This window comes from Ranitomeya variabilis, chromosome 4, assembly GCF_051348905.1.
Source record: "Ranitomeya variabilis isolate aRanVar5 chromosome 4, aRanVar5.hap1, whole genome shotgun sequence".
Classification (NCBI taxonomy): Eukaryota; Metazoa; Chordata; class Amphibia; order Anura; family Dendrobatidae; genus Ranitomeya; species Ranitomeya variabilis.
Genome location: NC_135235.1, coordinates 271,949,203 through 271,963,418, shown reverse-complemented (window position 1 = coordinate 271,963,418; position 14,216 = coordinate 271,949,203). Strand labels below are relative to the sequence as shown.

General features: G+C 40.9%; 1 pseudogene across 1 annotated transcript; it reads left to right on the top strand.

Annotated features, from left to right (window-relative positions):
* The first annotated feature begins 648 nt into the window (after positions 1–648).
* Positions 649–6,073, top strand: LOC143766990 (indolethylamine N-methyltransferase-like; annotated as a pseudogene). The gene is made up of 3 exons (XR_013213673.1): positions 649–876; positions 2,442–2,641; positions 5,614–6,073. The product of XR_013213673.1 is annotated as an indolethylamine N-methyltransferase-like (transcript).
* Positions 6,074–14,216: the final 8,143 nt, after the last annotated feature.

Here is a 14,216-nt window from a genome sequence, read left to right as displayed (position 1 = left end):
TCCAGTAATAGAACAAGTGGTTTTTACTGATTTACCACAAAATGTCGCTTTCACTGCTGTGGTTTCAGAATTATTCACCCCAATCAGGACCAGTGTGATTAGTTCTTAGTTTAGCCCATCTGGCTGTTATAACCTGCTGCAAATGTGAGGCACAGTCATACACCGGCTTGTGTCAGAGTTCCTGAGGAATCTTAGTTCATTATTTGGACTACTCTCTTGATGTCTCTGTAAGCTGGATCTACCTCTTTGACTCATAACTTCTGAGAATGGGGTCTCGAGTGCCCTTTGAATGGAAATTTTGCTGCTCAAAGGCACCACCACTAAATTCAATGTCTATGGTTTGCTGGAGAAGTATGTTTGGTGGTCTGACCAACAATGAATGACGTGGTGTTCATCTCCAGCTACACCTAGATGGGACTTTATAGAGCCTCATTCTTGGATCATTGGGTCATCCCAGCGAAGGGACCACAAACCATCAGCAAGTTACCACTCATTCCTTAAGACCTTATATAAGTATTTTCCTTTTGAAATGCTATAGCATCTAGCATCTTGAAAATAGTAAATCTAAGCCATCATGACACATGAATAAGCTAATCCCTACCTGGGAGATTTGAAACCCTATCTGCACTGTCATCACAGGATCAGTAGGATATATACGGTAACATTTTTCAGAAGCGACAGACCTACCAGCTACCTACCACTTCCCAGACCTACCAGGTGACACGATGGACCCACCGTTCACCAAACAGGAAACTTACATTAAGGAGTTTTGCCCCATTGATTACTACAACACTTACTATGCTACAGAGAAAGGGGTTCTTTTCGGAGAATGGACTGAATTTGTTTTAAAAAATCTTCATGAAACGTTTACTTCAGGTAAAATTACTAAGTAATCTATAATAGAAATGCTCAGGATTATTGAAATTGAATTTATAAAAGGGTTATCCAGTCTTATCATCTTGATGACCCTTCATTTCTAATATTTTAATATTCATTCTAATATTCTTTTACATTGAGTATACCGTATTTTGTGATAAAAGCTTACTTATATTCTCCCATCTTTATTTCTATATAATATTATGACTTCATCTACTTCTTCAAATTACAAGGAAGAAAGTGTGGAAGCAAGCATATTCACAATGTGACATAACAATAGCTAAATAGTAGCGAACAGGGGCAAATTTTGACCCCATTGCGGTACCTGCAATTGCAAATAAAAAATCTTTTTAGACCAAAAATAATTGTGTCCTAAACAAAAATTTTAGTAAAAAAGTTTTTTTTATTGCTCTTTTTATTACTGATATAAAGTCATTTGGTTCAAGACAAAAATTAACTACATTAATTCCTTTCTCCATTGAAGTAATACACAATGAAGTGATATTGCACAGAGGATTTTAATGGATTTATTCACATAAAAAAAACTCCATTGGAATAATAGCATACAATGATTTGGCATCTCATATTTTGAGAATTGTCATGGGTGTATTCACATGTAGCGATTTTAACGAATCTATAATTTCTAGTATTCACTGTGTAGTTACCTTTACTGAGAACTGCAACTTAGTTCCTATAGAGTTTAATTCTTGACAATGGCCACAACATAGTCAATGGAGTTGTGATACTCAAGCTGCCGTGTTTATATCTGGCCACCATCAGAGTGGAGAACATCAGATCAGTGGGAGTGCTGGGTACCAGCCCGGACCGCAGCCGTTCTGATATTTACCTATCCTGAAGATACGTTATCAATATCAAAGGCCTGGAGAACTTCTTTACTCAACTAGCTCTTCTCCGATAGTACACTGACTCGAAGCTGAGCTGTGTGAAGTTATTAACATTATATTTTTTTAAATGAAGCATGAACATTTTTCAACATGTTCAGTATCAGACTTGGGTGCTTTGGGCTCAATGGTAATATTGATTTTTGGGGATAATTTTTCAGGTACATTTCCTGTCCCTTATTTTGAAAAATTTGTTTTGCTTTTTTTAAATAATAAAATATAGTAGTTAAACAATGAGATGCTACCATTGTCTGTATATGCTGCCTTACGTGTTCAGTGCCAAGCACTACTCATGTAGGGTATTGGGAGTTCAGTCCTGTACAGGGGCCCACCAGGAGATTCACCTGCTCTCTTGTGGGCCAGTTCAAGCTTTCATGTATGGTCAGTGTATGAATAGGAATGCGTTTTGTAGGTAACAAAGCCAATATACTCATCTGCTAGGTTATGTGAATGTGCAGAAGACTTAGAAAATCTTAAAGTGCATTTGCTCCATTTGTAGTTGTAAGTAAGGTTCCATGATTAAATAATGTCCTCTTGGTCCCACCGTAATGCAGATTTGTGCAACCTCTGGTTACCTTTATATAGCTCTGTTATATGCATGAGGCCCAAGTCGTAGTTACACAAAAATGTTGCTCATCTTTTATATTCAATTTTATTCCTAAGGAAATGTGAAAGGAGACACACTAATTGACTTTGGAGCCGGACCCACAATTTATCATCTGCTCTCTGCCTGCGAAGTGTTTGACAATATCATAACTTCGGATTTTCTTGAGCAAAATTGAAAACAACTAAAGAAGTGGCTGAGAAAGGACCCTGATGCTCTGGACTGGACTCAAATTTGTATGTGAACTCGAAGGTAACAGGTACGTAAAAGAGAAAATGACAGAAATGGTATATGGTAGTTTTCTGCAAGCATCTAGTATATGTGAATGTACTGTATGTAACGTATACCTATATTGAGGCATAAAGAGTTTTTTTTCTGTTGTATTTTAATAAAATATTATGGCATTCTCTATTTGATGCTGAAGTATGAGATTATTCTTCTCTAGACATAATACATAGAAAGGGAAAAATACCTCTGCACCATTGCAATACAGCAATGCACAGAGAGCCTCCAATTACGTAGGGGTTTCACGTACATCTAAATAAAGTCTTAAAATATCATGAAATCACTGAAAAAGCTGAACGCTGTGTAGATAAGTGCACTTCATTCTAGGTGTAATACTATATTCTACAGTATACAACAGAGAGCGTGTGCACTACTGTTAAGAGGTGCAGAGGTAGGTTCCCACACCATATAAATCAAGAGAAAACCATGCACTCAACTTAATGCTTGTGATATTTTATTGTAGTACCCCAAAAAACGTTTCGGTCCGTAATCTGGACCTTCATCAGTTACGTACTTAGAATGAAAATAGGGTTAAAGAGACATATTAGCCTCAAGGCACAAATACGGTCAGCATCTGGTAATTGCGCTGAACAGAGGTATTATGAGCTAGGACTGTGTCCGGAGAACGTGGAGACTTGTGCCGACATCAGACGCGGGGGAAACCTTTAACCCTATTTTCATTCTAAGTACGTAACTGATGAAGGTCCAGATTACGGACCGAAACGTTTTTTGGGGTACTACAATAAAATATCACAAGCATTAAGTTGAGTGCATGGTTTTCTCTTGATTAATACTATATTCTATTGATGATCTGTAAAACTGATCTCATGTGTCCTTCCTCACCTTTCGTCTAGACTTCACATAGTATATCTTGAGATGCGCCTCATGAGAATTTTTTTTTTTTACTTAAAGGCATGTGATGTAGGCTAAACATAATTTTTTGCAATTGTGTCCATATCCTATAAGGTTGGACAGGCACAAATATAATTAAAATTCCAGTGTGGATGGACTGTTCTGGTTCATTATTAAGTTCCAATATCCATTACCAGCATTTTCCTAGATCAGCCACCTTAAGCACTTGGGAATTTTTTATTTTCTTATTTTTCCAGATCTAGGAGCAATATGCTATTACTACTTCATGAACCATCATGACTTTCTTTTCTGATCAATCTAAGTATTCCTGTATTCATGTCCTGAGCTTTTACTGCTAATCCATTTTGACCTCTCTTTCTTGGACAAAATGGGGTCAATAATGTAGCCATAAGTGATGCAGAGGTGCACCAGTTACATCCTACCCTAATGCATGAGTTGTCCAATGGTTCCTTTGCAACCAAAGACGATACCAGTTACATTAATAATGGCTTATGGTAAGGGTGGCCCTACTACAGATTTTTCCTAGGGGTCAGGGTGCTTTAGGCTGTTCCTCTTCTAAGAGTATTTATTCTTTAATAACCTAAATAAGATAACTTAATGTAACATGGTAAGAAATTCAGATATTCAATGATCATGTGTTCGGATTGCTCGGCTCCATGCCCAGATTATATTATAGGGAAGATTAAAGCCGGTTTATCCAGATCTACTCATGTTTTTGATATTGAGCTATTAAATTACAACAGGCTCCATCGTTTATACCGTATATACAAATGAACTGGGGAATTATCTTTTGGATTTCCTAGTTTATGGATTGGGGCATAATGAGGCACTTTTCTACCCATTAATCATCTTCTAAGTTTGGCACTGCCTGCATATTATATCAAATGGTTTTACAACTTCAATATTTAGATTAACAACCCCTTTAAAGGTAATCGATGAACATGTTTTTACATAGATTGGACCTCCAATAAAATTATACCTTTTTTATAAAAATCCGATAAGCCCATCATGAGAAATCTAATATGAAAACCACATGCAAATCAGCCTGGAAGTGCTCTCTGGTCTTTCTTCCGATGTGTTTCCTGGATGATTTGCATATGGCTTCTAAATTTGGTTTCTCGTGATGGGCATATCGGATCTTTACAAAAAAGATTTCATTTTTATTTGAGGACAAGTGTATATACAACCATAAAATTGCTTATATACTGTATGAAAATTATGCTGATAGGTTTCCTTTAAGAATGAGCGAAACTGCCGAAATTAGAATTCGGCAGATTTACTTGAATTCGGCAGGTAAATTCAAATTGCATAAAATTTATTCTATGCAAATGAAATGTGCCTTGTTATGATCTGACCACCATTCCAAGCAGTTCCCTATCCGGTTCTTACAGTTCTGGGCTTTTCTTTACAGATCATCAGTCTTCATCTTGACAGTATCTGTCCGGTCTTCAGCACCTGTGGTGCTGACTAGGCTTCACTCAACGTCATTAACGCTTTGCCCCATGATGTATGCCCTAGTCAGTACTAGAGTTGTTAAAGACCAGATTAATTGCCTTTACTTATTGAACACAGACAAAGCAAGAAAGAAGCAGCTGGAAAGACTTCTTTGGTTCATGGTGGACTTCTATGTTATAAAGAAAGCACCTAAAGTATCACCTAATTTTAAATGATTCCTGTGCTAGCACTGCATGTGTATTAAACAGTCCCAGAAGAAGGGCATCATGTAATACCTTATTAATCTTGTGGGGGCATTGCAGGGGAAATTATCCACTCCATGTTATTTGCTTATTTTCAAGGGGCTCATCTATGATTTAAAAAAAAATGGTATGATAAAATGCAATAAGCTTTATTCAATTATTTATGTCAAATTAGTTTTCCATAAAAGAGCATGATTTACAGAAGCAGATGTCAGGTGCCGAGAAGGATGGCTGGAAGTAGTCACGTACAATGGAGCATGAGTAGTTCGCAACTCATAGTGTAACCTGCACATCTACGGAGCTCAGTGTATTGATCGAAACAGTAATAAAATGAATGCAAGTAATTAATGACCTGTCAAATAACTTCTCTTGACAGTAATGAATGGGAGAAAAAGGAAGAAACGTTGAGGAGGAAAGTAACCAAAGTGTTGAAGTGCAATGCTCTTTCCGAGAAGCCGTATGACCCTGTGCCCATGCCAGAAGCGGACTGTCTGATTAGCTGCCTCTGCTTAGAAGCCCCATGTAAAGACTTGGACGCCTTCACCAATACTTTGAAAAAGTTTAAGGAGCTTCTTAAACCAGGATGTCACATTATAATTCAGAGCGTTCTGAACTGCACCTTCTATCATGTTGGGGAGAAATGGTTTTCCTGTTTGACCTTAACTAAGGATGACCTGGAAAAAGCATTTACCGAGGCCGGGTATGGAACTGTAAAAATAAAAGTGACTCCACGGTCCGATAGGTCAAGGATGGACATCAGTGATTATGATAGTTTATACTTTGTCCATGCCCGTAAACTTTTAGAAACTGATGAAAGACCACTCATCCTCCTTTAAGGTACCGTCACATTAAGCGACGCTGCAGCGATAGCGACAACGATGCGATCGCTGCAGCGTCGCTGTTTGATCGCTGGAGAGCTGTCACACAGACCGCTCTCCAGCGACCAACGATGCCGAGGTCCCCGGGTAACCAGGGTAAACATCGGGTTACTAAGCGCAGGGCCGCGCTTAGTAACCCGATGTTTACCCTGGTTACCAGCGTAAAAGTAAAAAAACAAACACTACATACTCACCCAGCGTCCCCCAGCGTCTGCTTCCTGACACTGACTGAGCTCCGGCCCTAACAGCACAGCGGCTTTCACTTTCACTTTAGGGCCGGCGCTCAGTCAGTGTCAGGAAGCAGACGCTGGGGGACGCTGGGTGAGTATGTAGTGTTTGTTTTTTTTACTTTTACGCTGGTAACCAGGGTAAACATCGGGTTACTAAGCGCGGCCCTGCGCTTGGTAACCCGATGTTTACCCTGGTTACCAGTGTAAAACATCGCTGGTATCGTTGCTTTTGGTGTCAAACACAACGATACACGGCGATCGGACGACCAAATAAAGTTCTGGACTTTATTCAGCGACCAGCGATATCACAGCAGGATCCTGATCGCTGCTGCGTGTCAAACTAAACGATATCGCTAGCCAGGACGCTGCAACGTCACGGATCGCTAGCGATATCGTTTAGTGTGACGGTACCTTTACCATGTACACACAAGATTTTGCACAATGGGAACATCTTTATTAAAGAACCAGCTAATTACGAGTCTTGCATCCACGAACAATAATTCCAGTACTCTTTACAGACAGCATAATAGCCACAATGGCCCCCAAGTGACTCTATATAGTCACTAAGACTTCACTTTTGAAAAATAAAATGCAAAAAATAGAAAAAGAACTCTAGTGGACATATGGGCATTTGAGGGGTGCTTGAGGGCCCAAGATCTAAGTAATGATGAATTGTGGTCTTGAGACCTGAAGAACTCCCCAAGTTCTCCTTTATAGAGGACCTTATAGCCAGTTAGACTGGACACATTAGGGAATTTGAGCTGCTGAGCTGAAAAAAGCAATTTGCTTACCCGTTGTAGTTTCTTTGATTACTTCTTGCTCTTGTTGTTCATAATTTACCGCATTTTCAAGAGCTGAAATCATTTTCAGCCCATCTGATTCATAATGGGAATCTGTTACTAGGTTTATGCTTCCTAATCAGAGGAAATCTCAAAAAATGGGGCAGAGACTTCAGATTTCAGAGATGTGTCACTTACTGGACTTTTCAGTGTAGTTTTCATAAAATCACTATTTTATCTGTTGCAGCTCTGCTAGTAATCTCAATGATGGGTTCAGTCTGATTCCACCCAGTGCCACTGACTGACAGCTTTCTGTGTCACTGTGCTTAGGCATAAAACTTCTACTTAGTGGTGAGGGGAATGCATAGCTAGGACTCAAATATTGCAGACTACATAACAGGAGCCTTTGAGAAGACTAGCAGATCTGCAGCACATGAAAAAGGGTTTTATTAATCAAAATTACAGAATGAACCCCAATAAGTTATCCAGCACTGGAATCAGGGTTTCATTTGCTACTTTATGCTGCCATGTACAAAATAAGGACACTGACTCAAATTAATATTTTAATATACTATACATAAAGGATTCACCAGTGAACCAATAAAAGGCAAGAACACTGAGGTCTTTGGTGCCAAGAAGATGTCAAAACATCTATATTAAGCAGCAGTTTGCAACAAACGGAAGGGAAAAGTTAATGCTCTGACACACCAGTGTAATAAGTGATGCATTGAAGATTTTAATGTAATTGCATCTTGACATGAAATGACCCATTTGTTATTGAACACTGCAAATTCCACTTTATTCTAAATGTCCATTCTTGCCTCAGGTAATTTCAGACTCAAATTTTATTTCAATACATAATCAATTTCTGGTCACGCAGACACATACACTGTTCATTTTATTCAGCCCACTCAAAATGTGAACTTTGCAGTCAATCAACAGCTGCTGATTATCTGCAGCACTCAGGTGTCACCCCCACAAGTTGATGATCCAACTGAGACTGAGGTGGGAACACAGCACTAATTACTAAGATGCAGCGATTATCTGGGCGGTGAGTATCATTTTTTTCTTACCTCCCTGGGCCCATTCATAATTGGTTGTTCAGTAGTGGAGAGTCCCTGTCACGACCTGTTCCCCGGATTGCATCTAATGGTGAAGATGTCGGGGCCACGTACCTTGCTGAGCTCCTGAATCCGCACTCAGTTTGTTCCCTTCCCCCACCCAGGTAAGATCAGAGTACTAGTGTACTGTAATACACCAACCAGACTAACAAGGTAATATGAACAGGGATAAAGGAAAATACCAATCATACAAATAAACTCACACAAACAACAGAGGAAAACACAGGGAGTGGAGGATGGGGGTAAAAACCAAGATAGGAGAAGCAGAGGATTTGCACACGACCAAAACCACGCAACAGTCTTAGGTAAATCCACCAAACGACTTCTCAAAAAACAATACTCCACCAACCCCTGAAAAATGCAGCAATGAAGCTTGCACTGACAATGCCTGCTTGCCAGAGTCCATTTTATATACAGTAGGAGAAGGAAGTGGCCAACACTGAACAGCTGAGAGCCTTAATACAGGAAAGCTTCCAGGAGCTCTCAACTGAGCAGATTAACCCCTGCACTGCTAGAAGAAACCTGCACCATTCAATATGAAGGAGAAGTGCTTCTGGTCAGTGCAGGAGTAGGAGAAATCAGAGGTGTTCTGGCTTCTGTCTGTTGCAGTAAATCCGTGACAGACCTTTAAAGCACCACTCTAGTGTTTTTTATATTACAGCTCTGGAATGATGCATCTAAGCTAAAGTCCCTGCACCTAGTCTTATAACAACCAGCTGTCGCCTTCACCATCTATTGCCTCCACTACATTAGATCTCCTCTCCAGCAGCTTATGACCTACCATATTGCTCCATTGTTTATTGGGCAAGGCGGAGGTCACTTTTGAATATAAGTCTATGTCCTGGGTACTGCATTCCAGAAAATTGGTGCAGCACACATGAAGTCTTGGAGACATGAGTGGGTGGTTTGGATTATTGAGAATGTTATTCTTATGTCATTAGCGGAGTGGAGGATACAGGTAAGGTGATAGACAGACATGAGGGAGGAGATGTAGGGTGGCACAGAACTGTGGAGAGATTTGTGGGTGAGAGTGATGAGTATATATTGTATTCTGTAGGGAATGGGCAACCAGTGTAACGACTGGCACAGGGTGGAGGCATCGGTATAGCAGCTGGACAGGAATATAATCCTGGCTGCTGCATTAAAGACAGATTGGAGAAGGGAGAGTTTAGTAAGAGGGAGACCAATTAGTAGAAAGTTGCAGTAGTCCAGGTGAGAATGAATAAGACCAACAGTTAGAGTTTTTGCTGAGTCAAAATTAACACAAGGTGGAATTCTAGAGATGTTTTTGTGGTGTAGGTGACATGAGTGAGCAAGTGATCAGATGTAGGGAGTGTAGGAAAGATTTGAGTCAAATAAAATCCAAGGCAGCGGTGTGCTGCTGGGGAATTATGATAGAACCAAAAATGAAAATGACAAATTCAGATTTAGGTAGGTTAGTGACAGCAGACAGATGATCCCTAGTATCTTGTAGCAAAGCAGGAGTTATGTCAGAAGAAGAAGTGTATAATCGGGTTATAACTTATATACCCACATAATATAAAAAAGTATTTGCAATATACAGTAATACAGTATGTGTTTTAAACTCTTCTAATATGACTCAACTAGTTCTTGCAATATGCCTGGAGGAACTTTCTTCTTTTAGCTAAAAATACAGTAATGTGATTGTGCAGTCAAGTTGGGCAAAATAGCAAGTGGCCAATATTCCAGTTCATGCTATATGTATTTAACAGCAATCAGATCAAGTCTCAATGCAGTCTGACCAAGCATTTTAACATTAGAAAAAAATGTTTCCCAAGGTGCAGATTGTTCAGTGGGATTCAAAGAGAAGAATTCATAAAATCTGTAAATTTTAATGTGTATTTTTATTACCTTTTTTAAGCATAACATGATAGTACACTGGCCTATCAGAGGAAAGGATATTCTACTATTGGCTTGTAAAGTCAAATAATACTCAAAGTGCCAGGAGAACTGATGTAAGAAGAGGCTGCTCACACTTCTGTCCACTCTGTCTATCTAATCCAGTGGTCCCCAACCTTTTTGACCTTGAGAGCCACATTTAGCACTGAGAGAGGGTTGCGAGCCACATTCAGCTCCTGAGAGGTGGTCACGAGCAACATTTGCTTCTGTCCCCCTCAAAGTTGTGTCAACCAAAGCCACCATTTGATAACCGAAGCTTTTCCACAGAAATCACTCCAAAGCAGTACACTGAGATCCAGAGGTTCCCACAATGCCCCAATTCAGTATTATCCCATCAAGGACTCCCAACACATTTTTGCATCCAGCTTCAAGAACCTCCTCTAGTAGGTAGTATCAGCCTCCAGCATACCATACCTAAAACATCTCTAAACCATCCCTAAGACCAGTATATGTGCATCCAGATCTGATCTTCTGTGCTGGGCTACTCAAAAACTCACAATTTTGAGATGTACTCTTCATACCTGTTTGCTAGACCTGGAGCTAATGCACCAAGCTGGCAAACAGTCGCGAGCCACAATTCCTGGGACCGCGAGCCACATGTGGCTCCCGAGCTACAGGTTGGGGACCCCTGATCTAATCTAGTACTGGAGATACCAGGAGTACTTAGGTAAGAAGTGGCTGTTCACACTGCTGTCCACCCTGTCTATCTGATCTAATACTGGAGATACCAGAAGTACTGAGGGAAGAAGAAGCTGCTCACACTGCTGTCCACTCTGTCTATCTGGCCTTATACTGGAGATACCAGGAGTACTAAGATAAGAAGAGGCTACTCACATTGCTGTCCATCCTGTCTATGTGATCTAATACTGGATATACCAGGCGTGCTGAGGTAAGAAGAGGCTGCTCACACTGCTGTCCACTCTGTCTATCTGATCTAATACTGGAGATACCAGGAGTGCTGCTGAGTTAAGAAGAGACTGCTCACACTGCTGTCCACCCTGTCTATCTGAACTTATACTGGAGATACCAGGTGTGCTGAGGTAAGAACAGGCTTTTCACACCGCTTTCCACTCTGTTTGTCTGAACTTATACTGGCGATACCAGGGGTGCTCAGGTAAGAAGAGGCTGCTCACATTGCTGCCCATATTGTCTATATAAACAAATAATGAAGATACCAAGAGTACTAAAGTAAGAAGAGACTGTTCACAATGCTGTCCATGCTATTAATTTTATCTAATAATGGAGATACAAGGGATGCTGAGGTAAGAAGAGGCGGCTCACACTGCTGTCCATTCTGTATTTCCCAATAATGAGCAGCTGCGGTGACCTGTTGATGGCTTGTGGTTAAGGTTATTGCCAGATGACAGCAGTGGAGTTTCTTACTGCACATTCTCACAGGCTTTTCTCCTACTAATATTCAAGGATAGGTTTCTCACAGTATATCAAGAAGAAGGCTTTTTTAATATATCATAGTGATTACCACACTAAACAAAGGGAATGTGATTTTTGTCAATTAAAACTTAAAGAATTTAGCAATTTATTTGTTCTGAAAGTTTAATTTTTATCTATTTTTTCTTTCCGTACCTGTTGTGAATTCTGCTCTTGGGCTCCCTCCGGTGGTTGTAAGTGGTAGCGCTGCTGTCTATGAATCGCAGCATTTATCAGGTGTGTTCACTTTTTGCAATTTTGACTGGGCTATTTAGTCTTGCTTCACCCTTTAGTCAGTGCCAGTTGTCCATTGTTCCTGGAGGATTCACATCCCTGCCTGGTCCCTTCTGCTTTGCAGTTCATTTCAACAAAGATAAGTTGTGGCCTTGATTTTTGCTGTCCACATGCTGTGGCCTTATTGTTCAGTTCTTTTCCATGTTTTTGTCTTGTCCAGCTTGGTCTGTATAAGGATTTGTTTAGTCAAGCTGGTATCTCTGGAGATGCAGATATAACCTCCATATCTTTAGTTAGCTGTGGAGATTTTGTATTTTCTGTGGTGGATATTTTCTAGTGTTTTAATACTGACCGCATAGTACTCTGTCCTATCCTTTCTATTTAGCTAGAAGTGGCCTCCTTTGCTAAATTCTCATTTCAGTCTGTGTATGTTTTTTCCCTCTCCTCTCACAGTCAATAATTGTGGGGGGCTGTCTATCCTTTGGGGATTTTCTCTGAGGCAAGATAGTTTTCCCTTTTCTATCTCTAGGGGTAATTAGTCCTCCGGCTGTGTCGAGATGTCTAGGGAGCGCTAGGTACATTCCACGGCTACTTCTAGTTGCGGTGTTAAGTTCAGGGTCTGTGGTCAGTACAGGTACCACCTTCTCCAGAGTACGTCTCATGCTGCTCTTAGGCCACCAGATCATAACAGTACAACTGGCCAACAATGAGTTAACCGCATCTCAGAAGAAGGGAAGGAAAGTGCTGAGCCATTTTTTTTTCTGTAGTCTGTTGTGTTTTTTTTTTTTCTTCCCTCTTTACCTCTGGGTGGCTCAGGAGTTCGGCGCTGGTATGGATGTTCAGGGATTGGCTTCTCGTGTGGATCAACTTGCTGCTAGAGTACAGGGTATTTCCGATTATATCGTTCAGACTCCGGTTTTAGAGCCTAGAATTCCAACTCCTGATTTGTTTTTTGGGGATAGGTCCAAATTTCTGAGCTTTAAAAATAACTGTAAACTGTTTTTTGCTCTGAAACCCCGTTCCTCTGGTGATCCCATCCAGCAGGTTAAAATTGTTATATCTCTGCTGCGTGGTGACCCCCAGGATTGGGCATTTGCCCTGGAACCTGGGAATCCGGCGTTGCTTAATGTAGACACCTTTTTTCAGGCGCTTGGGTTATTCTATGACGAACCTAATTCAGTGGATCATGCTGAGAAGACCTTGTTGGCCCTGTCTCAGGGTCAAGAAGCGGCAGAATCATATTGCCAGAAGTTTAGAAAATGGTCTGTACTGACTAAATGGAATGAGGATGCCTTGGCGGCAATCTTCAGAAAGGGTCTTTCTGAATCTGATAAAGATGTTATGGTGGGGTTCCCCACGCCTGCTGGTCTGAGTGATTCTATGTCTCTGGCCATTCAGATTGATCGGCGCTTGCACGAGCGCAGAGTTGTGCACACTATGGCATTGTCTTCCGAGCGGAGTCCTGAGCCTATGCAGTGTGATAGGATTGTGTCTAGAGCTGAACGCCAAGGATTCAGACGTCAGAATAGGTTGTGTTTTTACTGCGGCGATTCTGCTCATGTTATTTCTGTTTGCCCTAAGCGTACCAAGAGAATCGCTAGTTCTGTTACCATCAGTACTGTACAACCTAAATATCTGTTATCTGTGACCCTGATCTGCTCATTATCGTCATTTTCTGTCATGGCATTTGTGGATTCAGGCGCCGCTCTAAACTTAATGGACTTAGAATTTGCCAGACGTTGTGGTTTCCCCTTGCAGCCTTTGCAGAGTCGTATTCCTTTGAGGGGCATTGATGCTACACCGTTGGCTAAAAATAAACCTCAGTTTTGGACACAGCTGTGTTATGACCCCAATGGCAGAGGGTCTCAGGAATAATTGCTAAGTCTGCAAACACAGAAAACCAGCTCATAGGGCAGTGGTAACTGGGCTGACCATATATCTAATCCTAGCACCACAAATACCAGCAGCCGGGGAACGTGCCTACGTTGATTCTAGACGTCTCGCGCCAGCCGGAGAACTAACTAACCCTAGAAGGGAAAAGAAAGACCTTTCCTGCCTCCAGAGAATAGACCCCAAAAGTTGGATACAAGCCCCCAACAAATAATAACGGTGAGGTAAGAGGAAAAGACAAACATAAGAATGAGCAAGGTATTTAGCAAAGAGAGGCCCACTAGCTAATAGCAGAATATAGAAAGATAACTTATATGGTCAGCAAAAACCCTATCAAAAATATCCACACTGGAAATTCAAGAACCCCCGAACCGTCTAACGGCCCGGGGGGAGAACACCAGCCCCCTAGAGCTTCCAGCAAGGTCAGGAATCACATTTAGTACAAGCTGGACAAAAATGAGAGCAAGCAAATAACCCAAAAAATAAAGAAGCAGGACTT